The following is an 11,898-nucleotide window of genomic DNA, read 5'->3' as shown; positions in this document are numbered from 1 at the left end:
GTCCTCAGATATTATTACCAGGCAGGGTCTCTTTCATTTCCATGCAATCACCGAGTTTTGTAAGAATATGAAAACTGATTAAATATTTACTGCCAGTTTTGTGTGTTTGCTAATGATCAGTTCCAGTCTAAATTTTCTGCGTCAGTAACTGCTCATTCTTGCATTCCACAACAGAGGCTTAAATAATTTGCAATTTTGCGTATTAACTCCATTCACTTAACGCAACGTAAAATTTCACTGGAAAAACTAATAACTAAAGATAAAGTACAAATTAAGAGTAATCAATTTCATTTATTCTGCATTTAGCTTGGCGAGTGACTTCTGCTGGCGTGGTATGTATTTTAATATTGTTATTTTAGAAGTAAAACCATTTGCTCATTTATTTAAAGTAAACTCAGTTTATTCTTTCAATAATCAAAAATAAATTTCTTGCCTTCTTCTAAATGTTGCATTACGTTTCACTGAGGTTACTGAAAGTCATTCTTGTATGTAACAAAGTTTAAGTTAAGCCAGTCATTTATTTAACCAGTAATTTCTTTAATTTTACTTTCAAAATTTAGTATTTCAGAATCAGTGCTTTCTGAGTCATTTATTTTCTCGTGCACTGTTGTCCTGTGGAAAAGCGTGACAATCTTCTGTTGCTACGCCAGTGATTATTGCTTAAATTTCTTTGCCATTACCTTTGTTAAGGTTCTGGAGGTTTATTGCCCTAGCGGGCTGGCGACCGTTCAATTATTCCTTTTTTTAGCACATCAGTGTTTTCTGTGTGTTATCAGTAATTTTTGTAGAAAATATTACGTGATGCCCGTTTTCCTCTCCGTGAGATTCGTAAGCTATTGCACCATATTCGACCCATTTAAAAATTGTCATCAGTATTTAGCTTAAGTTTAGAATAGATTCTTCCTTAAGAACAGTCTGTTGGACACCTTCCTGCAACTAACCGATGTTATTTTCCTTCGGCAACGATAGCCTTATTCACCGTAAAATTTCATTCGGCCTATGCGATCACGGTCAATTATATCGCTATCCAATACGCCGATTAGGAAGGGTAGGGTACAGCTGTTTCGGAAATTCATGCTGATTGGCACTGAGGAGGTCATTCTGTTCAAGATACATCATTATGTTTGAGCTGAGATTATGTTCTAAGATTCTACAACAAACTGATGTCAAGGATATTAGACGGTAGTTTTCTGGATCACTTCTACTACCTTTGTTGTAGACCTGTGCGACCTGAGACTTTTTCCAAGAACTGGTGACTGTTTTTTGTTCAAGGAATCTACGAGAGACTATAGTTAGAAGAGGGGCTAACTCACCGGAAATTCAGTATAGAATCTCAATGGGATTCCATCGGGCCCTGGAACTGTGTTCAATTTTAATGATTTCAGCTGTTTCTCAATGCCACTAACACCACTAACTAACTACCTCACTTCATTAATCTTTTAAGGTGTACGAGAAACACATTGGGGAAATTCTCCCGGCTTTTCCTTCGTAAGGAACATTTGGAAACGGAGTTAAGTATTTCAGCTTTTGTTTTGCTACCTTCAATTTCTGTTCCCGTTTCATTCATTATGGACTGGACAGTAACTTTGGTGGCGCTAATAGCCTTTACATAAGACCAGAATTTCTTTGGGTTCTGTGAGAGATCGCTTGACGGTATTCTATTACGGCAGTCACTGAAGCCAATGCACAGCTCTCTTCACGTCCAAATGCGTTTCATTCAGCATATCTCTGTCTGCAGCCGTACGATTTGTTTTACACTTATTATACAGTAATCTCTGTTGCTTTAGAAGTTTGTTTACCGTAACTGTATACCATGGAGATTCCCTGTCATAATGAACTGTTCTACTGGGCACATATCTATTCAGTGTGTCGTAAACTACTCTTTCAAACTTGAGCCACTGGTATTATCGCCCATGATGCCTCATAGGTGCTCGATTGCAGAGAGATCTGGTGATTGAGCAGGTCGAGGCAACATGTTGACACTCTGTAGAGGATGTTTGATTACAACAGCGGTATGTGGGCGACCGTTATCCTGTTGGAAAACACATACTGGAATGCTGTTAGCAGCACAACAGGTCAAATGACCAGACTGAAGTACAGTTTTGCAGTCGATATGAGTGGCATGACCAGGATAATGCTCCTGCTGTCATACGAAACCGCAGTCCAGAACATAATGTCAGGTGTAGGTCCAGTGTGTATAGCGCGCAGGCAGGTTGATTGTAGGTCCTCAGCTGGCCTCCTTCTAAGCAAACACAGCCATCACTGGCAGCGAGACAGGACCAGATTTCATCAGAAAATACAACAGTCCTCCAACCTGCCCTCCAATGAGTTCTCGCCTGACGTCATTGAAGTCGCAAATGGTGGTTTGGAATCAGTGGAAAGCACTCTACAGGGCGTCTTGCTCGAGCTGTCCTCGAAGGAATTTATTTGTTACAGCTCGTTGTGTCAACTGCTGCTCAGATTGCTGCTGCAGATACAGTACAATGTGCCAGAACCATACGCCGAACATAGTTGTCTTCCCTGCCTGTAGTGCCACATGGTCGTCTGGAGCTCGGTCATCTTGCGACTGTACGTTCTTATGACCACCACTGTTAGCACTCAAGTACAGTAGCTACACTACTGTCTAGTAATTCTGAAATATCGCAGATGGAACCTCTAACTTCTAGTAGCCCTATTACATGACTTCGTTCAAACTCAGTGTGGTGCTGATAATGGCTTCACAACGTCAAATCTCAAACGCAACTAACATTCACGACCGTTACAGCGTGTATTAAATGCAAACGTGATTTGCATCTTACCACCACTCTTATGCGACTGGCGTGATATGTCATTAAACATCATATTTCAGTTGTAGAAACACGCTTACCACCTTTCCTTTGTGTCACACAACTCCTTCTTGATGTTGCGATTGTTTCTTTTCCCTTCATCGTATTTTTTCAATATTTTCGACGTCGTACTTTAATAAATATGTAACAAATTAGGACGCTGGAGGGGTTGGTGCGATGGAGCAGACTGAACGTGTTCTGCATCGGAGACCGCGGCACGCACTGCCGCCCTCTCACGGCCGTGTGCGCCTGCTATCCGACATCGGCTCCGCCGCACATGTGGCCGATGATCCTCCACTGACGTCTGGGGAGCTATAATTCTTCTATGTGCATGGAAGCATTCTAGATTAAATGTTTGTTGATTGCTGATTAATGCGCCCGTTGGATTTTCCGTCAATGGTTGACACTGAAAGAGGACCCAAAAGGTTGTTTGCTATGCACCATGACTGTTTCCTAGATTTCAAGCATTCGTTCCTGCCTGTGCAATATCTCTATAAATGGGTAGATCATAATTCTTCTGAACATTGTTTCAGAAATTCAGGAGAGCCTCTGATCTTCTTAGGGCTGGAGGTGGGATACTACTGCAAACAGAAAGCCATAGGGTGTTTGTACTCTGATTACTTCCCATAGTTGTTCCCACTGCCTAACTCATTTGCTCGTCTGCCTTCTTAGAGTGAGCACTCTTGATAGAGGTCGAACAGCAGTATTCAGCAACAGAGCAACTATGATAGGGCTTGATTTTTGGATCTTGAAACATCAGCATTAGCTCCCAATTCGGTACCAGTAAGTTTTTGAAGAATGTGGTTTCTCATTACGACTTTAGCTTCTATATTTTCCTACATTTCAAAGATGCTGTTTATAATCTGTAATTTTATCTAGTGTTATGCCTAGGTATTTTGCTACACTGCGGTACACCAAGCGTTGTCCTATGAATCTGACTTCTGGTGTGTAATTTGCCTGTATCTTTTGTTGCTGAAATGCAGAATCTTAGGATTTAGGTTGTAGCATCATTCCCTGAAGTTTGCAGCCAACACTGCCATATCAGTAGATAAAGCTGTTTTAGCATCAGAAATTTTGGGGCTCTGGGCCACCAATCAAATCTCATTGTCATAACAGAATTTTATTGAGCACGTTCCCATAACTCATATGTGTACAGACTGAAAAGGAGAGGAGCTGGAACGGATCCTTGATGTAAACCATCATTTAGTTTACGTTCCCCGCTTGTGTTACTTCATAATAGATCGAAAATATCTGTTTGCTTAGAATGTTGTTATGTAAGTCCATAAACTTACCACATGGGATTACAGTCATGAATTTCTAAAGAAACCTTTCTTGACAAACAGTGACATGAGCAGCTGCTAGATCCATTAACTAATTTATTATCATAGCCATTTTCGATACAAGTAGCTAGAGAGCATACCTCATACTTAAAAAAATACTTTTGTAAACTGGTGCTAAACGAAAAGAATAAACGAAAGAATAAATTTCGTTTCTCCCCATAGGCTCAGACTCGTACTCTCTGACTTTGTTGGTGTAACCAAAAGGCCATAGGAAACCTGGCTTATTCGTGAGAGTGGTATGTTTTCATTATTTCTGCTTTCCTATTTGCATAATATACTAAAGCTGTTGTTGTTCACAGTGGCATCATAGGTGCTTTCCATTTATTTACATAGTTGCAGATACGCTGTCAGATGATGGCGTTGTAGCCTTCAGTGTACATAATTACACAGTATTTACCATGAGTGGTATATTATGACTACTTAACATTCGTTGCTGGGGAATAATGTGTGTCAGTTTAACCTAAGGTAATTTTCTGCTTGTTGTTAGCTTTACAGATCTGAAGATGGTTACCCACCAATCACTAGTAATCAAATGCAAACTAATGTATTGTTGCGATCAAGACACCTAAAATTTTTAAATTTTTAGAAATATGTAAGATCGCTTATCTTCATCATCCGATATGTCAGGAATTAGTAACAACTGACTGTGATTAACTCCATTACACCGACTGCTTCGAATAGACCCATTAAGGAATGTCTGTTTCTGAGCTGCTGATCTCAATTACATCCACTTGTCGTGGGAACTAGGTAAATAAAGTGAAGCTTTAAGCTCAATAAGAACAGCAAAGTGCCTCTTGTTCTTTGAGAGAAGTTCCCTTAAATTCCTCCGACTGGAGAAACAACTTTGGCTGTCAGTTGCATGGGAACCCTATAACTTTCTTCCCCTCTTTACCTATTCATAAAGCTGTAGTCGTACTGCGAGTTTTTACTCTGGCTGTAGTAAGTATAATAAATGGAAAATGCTCACAAGATATGCTGTCCACTGATTCAATGTCGCTTCAGTTCCTGGCTACCTAAGGTGTACACAGTAGTGCCCTGCAAACGCGTGGCCTATCCGCGTGACCCTCACGTGCCTGTGGTATTCGAGTGGGAGCGCTAATAAGCTTCGCGAATGATGGCGGAAGTTGCCGAATATTACCAATGATAATGACAGCCACGTGAGCACAGGTACACGTGGCTGGCACAGCCGCATGAGTCATGCGGATTTCACGCGTCTGCACTCCTTTTCGCACCAGGCTGGGAATTTGCAGAGTGTGCATGCGTGATGCGCTTCGCTTGGCACCAGACTTGGGCGGAATTTAAGGGAATAGTGAATAACGAATACATACAATACATACATTCAAAATTGTTAAGGGTTTCGTGGGCTCTTGTGGACAAACTACCTATTAGCTTCTGTCTCGGGTTCTTCTGCCGACGTTCGTCTGATGCTGTCACTGACGTTTTGCCAGTGGCTGGCATTGTCAAAGTTTCAATTTAAATGGAGGGCGAAGCTTTGACAATGCCAGCCACTCGAGCTGGCGAAACGTCAGTAAAATCATCAGACGAACGTCGGCCGAAGAACCCCTGACAGAAGCCAACTGGCAGTTTGTCATACATAAATTAGTATTCGTTATTCGTGAATAGCAAATGTTATTCGAAACGTTATTCACTTACACAAATAAAAAAAAACTTTTTCGTCATCTGTGAATAAAATGTGTTAAGAATACTAAATAAATTCGCAATAAATTGTACTTTAGCTTCAACTCTTCGTCATTTATTAAAAGAATTATCCTTCCCTTTCTTTCAAATTAGTTTTCAGAACAAGCTTCTCTGTTTCTTTTTTGTTTTAAACAAATCATCAGAATCTTAGATTTGCGAAGAGTTACCATTGTGATCCTATAGAAGATACTTGTTACATGTGCAACACACTCCTGAATTCGTCTTTAAGCGTGACTTCGATGTACGACTTCAGCTCATAATCTTCATCAGTAAAACTGAGAAGTCATCAGTTGTGCTATAGTTTTTGGCAAACACTTCGTTGTGATTCGTCTGACCAGTGAATACGTTGAGTAACGTCGAGGCGTAGTGGCAGCTCGCTAAATCGACAAGTCTGCCGTCATCCATCATGTGGCTGGCGTCGCCAATCGTGGAGCCTCCAGTGTCGAGTCTGTGTTTCAACGCGGTTAACATTTGAGAGTTCTGGACTTAGGACTCGTCTGTGATCGACAGGGTTAGGTTTCCGGTACGGAAAACCGACAAAATATTCGAAAGAGGGGTGCCCGGTTGAGGAGACATGGGTGTGGATATTTTTGGCGAGTTCAGAGCTCAGAGGCAACGTTCAGATAATACATAGCTCGAGGCGGTGGTTGGGTTGGGCTGTTTGGGGAAGGAGACCAGACAGCAAGGTCATGGATCTCATCGGATTAGGAAAGGACGGGGAAGGAAGTCGGGCGTGCCCTTTCCTGGGAACCATCCTGGCATTTGCCTGGAGCGATTTAGGGAAATCACGGAAAACCTAAATCAGGATGGCCGGACGCGGGGTTGAACTGTCGTCCTTCCGAATGCGAGTCCACTCGGTCTGAGGCGGTGGTTGATTAAAAAATGACTGACTTGGCAAGAGCTATTTGGTACCAATAAACTTAACTTTTTTTCATGAAACGTGTTAGCAATTGCGAGTAGGAACAACCATCAGCTTTACGCGAGGTTATCCACGCACGACTCTCGGCCAAACCCAAACTTCCATAGGTCGTCGGAACTGCGTCACAGTCTGTACTCGTACACATAGTAACTCCCGTACAAGGGAAGACATTTTAAATGAAGGTCGCTACCTAGTAGAGGCGGATAAGTGCGATATTGCAATTTCTATTGTGTTAAGAAGAACGATGCGATGTTGGGCAGCCGCTTTTTGAGCGATCCGAGTTCGAGTCCCGGTTCGGCGCAATTTGTCACTGTCGTCATTCCCTTACGCAGCCGACGGTTGTCCGTATTCGCAACTGCATATACGTTTTTTGTACTTCATAACAGCTATGGTCGCCGCAGTGACTGTTCCTTTAGGAATGCGTGAACGTCCGAAGGAATCTTAACAACAAAGGCACTACAACGTCGTATTAACTTTTTTTCCACCAAAATCTTGGATCGACGTTTTTTGAATACAGTTTCCCTGTAGTCTTTGGAGTGTATATAGAGCTAGTTCAACGTCAGTTGTTGAACTTAGAGGTAAATCTTCCCAGTGCAGTGGTCGTATCTCTGAATCTTACTAGCCAGCTATTAACTGCAGAATTTTGAATGATGCAGGTCAACCCTGTCCCACAGATCAGAGTGAGGCTGCCGACTCTTATTTTAGGCTGATTTTACGTGTTTAGCAGTGGTGTAGAGTCTCGCTGCGGCTGCGAAGCTGTGAGGAACGGACAGGAGGGGCGTCTCAGCGAGGCTCAGTTTGGTTCTCTCTTGCTTTCAGCGTTTCTCTGTGATCAGAGGTGTATGCAGATATGTGGCACGTGACTCTTGACTTAAGTAGATACTGAGTGATCATGAGATCTCTTCTTCCGTTGTATTCGAGATGGCAAATCCTCCTTCACAATTTTCCTGATTTTATGCCGCTCGTAAGTGAGTGTGGACCGCTGTGATTTTCTGAATCTCACGTATATGTAGAACGGCTAACGGCAGAGTGCTCAGTTGGTCTGCATATGAAATTCAGACACACACTGATTTCATTTCCATAGGTCGTTCACTCAATTTTTATTTGAACAAGTGGACGATCGTTTATTGGTTACGAATTGAACTGATGAGACACAACTTTACGATCACTGCCCACTGCGACGTTGGATACTGCTTGGTGGCGTTGCGGCCATGTGATGCGGTAACAAAAATATGTACGCTGAGCAGATACAACGGAGGATCATCCTAGCGAGGATATGAGCTGAGAATGAGGAAATCCATTGAGATAAGTGACTTTGACAACGGGTGATTATTATTACCCACAGACTGAGAACTAGTATCTCGAAAACGGCGAAGCTGTTCGAATGTTGGCGTGTCGCGAGCATCTGCGGAAAGAGAAAGAACAGCGAGACTACCGCTAGGCGCTAAGTGGTTGGACGTCCACGACTCTTCACAGAATGTGCGTTTCGAAGGCATGTCTGTTGTGTAAAGTAGGCTGCATGGTGATCTGTGGCATCTCTGCCGAAAGAGCACAGTGCTGGTGCACGCACAAGTGTTTCGGAGCACACCGTACATTGTATATTGTTGAACATGGAGCTTCACAGTAGACCACCACGTCTTCACATGTTGACCAAACGTCGGCCGGGTGGCCGAGCGGTTCTAGGCGCTATAGTCTGGAACCGCGCGACCGCTACGGTCGCAGGCTCGAATCCTGTCTCGGGCATGGATATGTGTGATGTCCTTAGGTTAGTTAGGCTTAAGTAGGTCTCAGTTCTAGGGGACTGATGACCTCAGAAGTTAAGTCCCGTTGTGCTCAGAGCCATTTTGTTGACCAAACGACATCGTCAATTACGACTGCATCGGCATTCGACCGTCGGCCAATGGAAACGTTTCAGAGTTTCGGGAGAGTAACATTTTTCCTACACGTCTTCGATGGTCGTCTCCATAAACGCCATCATCGAGGTAAACTGCGGGTCCAAATGTGCAGCGCGCCTCGGACGCAGGCTAGTGTGAGCATATTATGCTAAGGGAGACATTCCCCTGCGCTTGCTTGGGGACCTATGGTAGTAATCGAAGACACGATTACAGATGCGAACCACCAGCATCCCTTCACGCTTGATGTCTTCCCCGACGGCAATGTCACCTTTCAGCAGCATAATTGTTTGTGTCTCGGAGCCAGAACCCTATTACAGCGGTTTGAAGAGCAATATAGTGAATTCACGTTGATGTCTCTGAGACCAAATTCGCCTGATATAAATCCTATGCAACTCATATGTGTCGCTATCGGGCGCCATCATCGCGTACTCAAATCAGCGAATTACATGACCTGTGCATAGACATCTAATGCCCCATACCACCACAAACCTACCAAAAAACTGTCGGATCCCTGATACGCAGAATCCGTTATGTATTTCGTTCGAAAGACAGACAGGTGAGGTATTAGGTAGGTGGTCGTAATGTTCTGACTGATCAACGTACATTCAACGTGCTACGTCCTAATAGTTTACCTTATGGAGTAACATATCCCCTTACATGACACGTATTTTTGCTTCCAAGATACTCTTTGTATAAATGGTCTTTTAAGTAACGCTATTCCTCGTTTAAGAGTAGCACAAAAGTATAGATATCAGTTATTCACATCTACTACAATACGTTCACGTATCTCTCGCTCGACAAGTCGCCATTCCGTACCACGGTCGCTCTTACTACAGACCTTGCTCAGTGCCGGTCTACGGTGAAAGCAACACAGGCAGCCTCTTGGAAGGCGCCCAACTGCTTAATTTGTGTGCAGTCTGTATCACAATTAGTAGCGAAAACAGACGGTTGAAATTGTGCTAGGGGTAAGGGGGGGGGGGGCGGAGTGTGCCCAATAATAAGCCGCTTGTGTCGAAAAACGTTCACGAACGGGCACTGCTCCTGTAACACTAACCCTTTAGCACTTTGCTTTCTCTTCAAGCCACATTTCACAACCTATAATTAATTTCAAGTGTCCTTTACTGTATATTTTTGTGCGCTCGCTCGTATAGAACCACTAATCGGCCCAATAGACGCCATTACAAGTTCATCCACACTATGCTGCCCTTCAGTTGTACCCAGCAACCTGCTCCTCTGCTTTTACAATGATTTAAGGGGAGTTAGAATGGGAATTTTTTTTCACTTTTTATGATATTTATCTCATTATAAAATTTGCAATTTTCCGAATAAAATGATATACATATCACTTATAAACTCACATGGGAAGTATTTTATTTTATTTTTTAGAATATAATCTACACCGGTTGAAATGTTAAAATTTTTAGGTGCATTACCTGAAGATCTAATAAAGTCGGTCATTTTCTATATAGAATGCTGTGGACTGCTGTGCTATAAAGATCATATCCAGAAGAGGTTGGGCACCAGGTTGAAGAAGTTGAAACAAAGTTTGAGAGACAAGAAACTTTCTGATGGTAAAACCACAAGAGGCAGACAGACAAAATGATTGTTGATCTACATTAGTATTATGGGCTGGTCATTAGAAATAATGTGAGGATTTGTTGAAAATGAAGCGGGCACTATAGGTTACCTTCTTCCACAGACTGTCATCTGATGAAAAACTAGTACGCCACCTTTGCCCTCGTGGACCTGATTCATGGTGTAATTACCGCAATGCCCAGTACTCAAACGGTTCGTACAGCCGTAAATATTCCATCCCAGCAGCAGTCATGGATATCGTAAAACCTGTTTCCAGAGACCTGGAAAATCCTGAACTACTGAAAAAGTGTCTGCTTGGTCAGATTCAAAATCCCAAATAGTGTCTCAATAATCTTATATGGACTCATTTACCGAAAAATGTTTTTGTTGGAATGAAGACACTAAAGTATGAGGGGGCGGCAGTGATGTTGTTATAGCTTTTAATGATGGCAACATTGGTAGGCTAAAAGTGCTATAGCATATGGGAATTAATCCTGCTGGAGTAAACTACATTACAGAACAATGTTCGCATTGCTTAAGTAGAGTATGCAGCACAGTTGGCCACTAAGGAGTCCAGAAAGAAGAAAAGAAGAATAACTTGGAAACAGATCAAGAGGATGATACATAGTATGGTGCAAGGTGCTTCTGAGTGACAAAAAATAAAAAGTTAAGCATATATTAAGTGAGTTAGTCTTTTGAAACTTTTGAAGCCGTTCCTGAAAGTTTACATTTTCTGTTGCGCTTTTTCCTAAATCTCAGAAACGACTTCAAGTAGAGTATTCAAATTTTCAGGGAGTAATAACATATATATCCTGAGTCTGTTGAACCAAAAGAAGAACACAGTGTTACGTATAATTAAAATTAGTTAGGATAAAGTACAAAAAAGGTACATAACATTTTAAACGTGTTGATAAAAATTGTATTTCCGAAAGCAGTGGCTGAAATGCAATTATTGTAGGTCAGTAGACTCAGAAGATACAGTTTAATGTTCTGTGAAAGTTTCATGTCAATGGCTACAGTGGTTCCTGGAACACAGGGAAGCCAGTCACTAACTTCAACATTGTCATAATAGGGCGCTCCAACTCCCCCTAATTTCCCATGTCACGTTACTTAAATTACAAATGAGTAGGTAAGAAGCAAAGGGGTGTAAGTACACTTAACATAGTTCCGAGAAGACTTAAGTTAAAGTTCACAGGGCTTCAAAGTTCTCTCGAGATATCGAAATGGAGTTTCAAGTTTTTAATTTATATTAGACATAAAAATATTTTGTAGCATTTTTTGCTCTCGTGTTGGAATAACAATTTAATATAAATGATCAGTTTAATATCACAATTCGTAATAGTCTGTATGTACTTGTATCCCTTTGATTCCAGAATATTGTGAATTAAGGTTATTGGATTTAAATTTTCTCTATAATGCTTCATTATTGGTTGTTATCATTGTTATCAATTCAGTTATCACAAAATTGCTGCCTGGAGCAATAACAATATATATATATATATATATATATATATATATATATATATATATATATATATATAAAGCACTATCCTTTTTGTGGCTTATGATAGTGAAACATATTAAGAATGAATATTGTGTAATGCACTATCTTTACTGAAAATATTTCGCACAATCTGGATCACTTC

Source organism: Schistocerca cancellata, chromosome 2 (genome assembly GCF_023864275.1).
Source record: "Schistocerca cancellata isolate TAMUIC-IGC-003103 chromosome 2, iqSchCanc2.1, whole genome shotgun sequence".
NCBI classification, from domain to species: domain Eukaryota; kingdom Metazoa; phylum Arthropoda; class Insecta; order Orthoptera; family Acrididae; genus Schistocerca; species Schistocerca cancellata.
This window is presented reverse-complemented; position numbering follows the sequence as displayed.